Here is a 2,747-nt window from a genome sequence, read left to right as displayed (position 1 = left end):
ACAAAAAAAAAAGAAAAAAAAAAAAAAAGAAAAAAGACGCTTTCCACGCGCTTTCTAAAGAGCACAATACTCGAGGAGCACAATCGTCGACGACAATGATTCGAAGGAACAATGACCGGTTTACGAAGGTGGAGTGGTGGTAATTAGTCGGTGGGGAGGGCGGTCGCTTTGATTGATCTGGTGGACGCTCAATTAATCGCGCCCGTGATTAATTATCGGCGATGGAATAAGCGGGCTAATTAGAGATGTGTTTTGCTCCCTCCGGCAAAAATCTATCTATCCTTCCTCGGTTACGGTTGCTCGAAGATGATAGGGTAACGATTACTGGAATATTATATCCCTCGATGGATTTTTTAGTTCGTATTTATTTAAAAAGAAAGGAAGAAAGAAAGAAAAGTGTATATAAATGTTTAGGAAGAAATATCGATGTAAAATCCATTTCTTTTTTTTATCATTCACGAAATGATAAATGAATTTCTTGGCAACAGGTTGAACGGAGAAATCGAACGTTAAATTAACTATTAATTACAAAGCGGATAAAATAAAAATTGTTGCACGAAAAATGTATATTTATGTATAACATTTTCACATTCGAAAATAAATTGATTGAGAACAACACTTTTCACATTCGATATTAAACGATTGAAAATTTGTGTATGATCTTTTGAATCTTTTGAATGCTTTCCTGAATCGATCATCTCCTTTTGTCTATCCATTGAATGGAAATTCGTCGAAAAGATTGATCGATCTACCTTAATAGCGATATTTTTTTTTTGTTTCTCTCGGTGATTTCTATGAACCTTTAAGTCTCGTATTCTCTTTTTTCTTATGTATCTTCCATATTTCTTACTCGAAGATATTTAATACATCGATTGGTATGAGAATATTTTTCTTCCAGTATCGAAAAGATATTTATCATGATAAAATGTTATATTAGTATTATTATATCGTGGAAAATTATCAAAATTATGCGGATCAGTTTTATTATACATCAATTGCTATAATAATAAAAAAATTTATAGCAATATAAATATACCATACACTGAAATTATAAACGTTCTTACTTACCTTTTTTCCATCTTAAATTGCGCCAAGCATTCGACGATCAGTCATTACGATCGAATTAAGAAAATTAATCGCGATTCACAGGTTAAAAAGTATCGAATTAAGTCGATAAACGAGAAAGAGAAATTACTTCTATAATTTTTTCACATCGAAATGGAAATGGAATTCGATAATTGAAGATCGAATCGAGGAGGTTATGAGAAAAATTATCGAATTCCGTGACAAAATATTCTGTTAGAAATGGAAATTCGTGTGCAATAATAATAAATCGGGAAGAAAGGGAAAATAATGGGCGAAGAAGAGAGTGTTTCCAGACGAGCGACGACCTTCCTTGGAAGACATTGCTTTGGTGGAAGGTGAACGCAGCCGTGCGACCTAGATTCTCGTGTGGCGACCACGGAGAAAGACCACGGTGAGGAGAAAGATGCTGAGCAGGAAAGAAACGAGATGACGATTATAAACGAACACACGATTTCCTCCTCGGCATCGACGCGAATCGAAAGTCCCCCCCTGTATGCGACAAACACTTTCTGCCTTTTACCTTTTACCAGTTATCCAGTTTCGCTGGAATTTCACCGCCATATCGTTCCTCTGAATTTTCGGAAAAAGAGGATCAAGTCCGAGTAATCATCGTGCGAAGAAGAAATAAAGAAAGCGTGTCCTTCTCGATGTAAAAGTGGAAAGAACTTATTTTTCTGTCAATGTTTTCGATCCGTTTCGCGATGAAATTTCTCCATCATTTGGAAAAACCGTCTCTTTTCGTCTGTTAATCACGATGATTGCACAAAGGAGAATAAATTGTATTCCTTTCATGGGAATTTATTTTGCGATGGAATTTTTTAATCTTTTTTAAAAATTTCGAAAAGAATTCCTCTTTTTATCGAGTAATCAGGATGCAAAAGAGAATAAGATGTATCCTTCTTGACGTAAAAATTAATTTTATATTAATATTTTCTTTACGCGTTTCGAATCCATTTTTCCATGGATCGTGAAATTTTTTAATCAAATCTCGTTTAAATTTTGAAAAGATCCTCTTTTTATAATAACGATGATTGTGCAAAGGAGAATAAACTGTTGTATATGTTTTACGTGTTTTGAATCCATCAACGGATCGTGGAATTTCCTCGTCATTCGTTTAAATTTCGAAAAGATCCTTTTTTTATCGAGTAATAACGATGATTGTGCAAAGAAGATTGAAATGTATCCTCCTTGACGTAAAAATGAATTTATTTTCTTTACGTGTTTCGAATCCATTTTTCGATGGATCGTGCAATTTCTTAATCATTTGTCTAAATTTCGAGGATATCCTCTTTATATCTAGTAATAACGATGATTGTGCAAAGGAGAATAAAATGTAAAATCTGTTTTACGTGTTTTGAATTCATTTTTTTTCAATTTCTTGCAATCGAGCAATAAGGATGATTGTGTGTCCTCTTTGACGTAAAAATAGCTGGAATTTATTTTCTTTAAGTGTTTCGGATCCGTTTTTTCAATGGATCGTGAAATTTCCCTATCATTTGTCTAAATTTCAGAAAGATTCTCTTTTCATCGAGCAATGACGATAATTGCGTATCCTTTTCAGCGTAAAAATGGCTGAATTTATTTTCTCTAAGCGTTTCAAGTTTTGCAATGTATTTGTTTAAATTTGGAAAAGATTGTCTTTTCATCGAGCAATGGTTGTA

The 2,747-nt window shown here is 33.6% G+C and overlaps 1 protein-coding gene across 1 annotated transcript in view; it reads left to right on the top strand.

The window, feature by feature from the left end:
* The window catches only part of LOC102673378, a 75,340-nt gene that overhangs the window by 15,108 nt on the left and 57,485 nt on the right, over positions 1-2,747 (top strand). The gene's annotated exons all lie outside the window — the stretch shown is intronic.

This window comes from Apis dorsata, unplaced genomic scaffold, assembly GCF_000469605.1.
Source record: "Apis dorsata unplaced genomic scaffold, Apis dorsata 1.3 scaffold_348, whole genome shotgun sequence".
Classification (NCBI taxonomy): domain Eukaryota; kingdom Metazoa; phylum Arthropoda; class Insecta; order Hymenoptera; family Apidae; genus Apis; species Apis dorsata.
The sequence above is the reverse complement of the archived record's forward strand: the minus strand, read 5'-3'. Positions and strand labels throughout refer to the sequence as shown.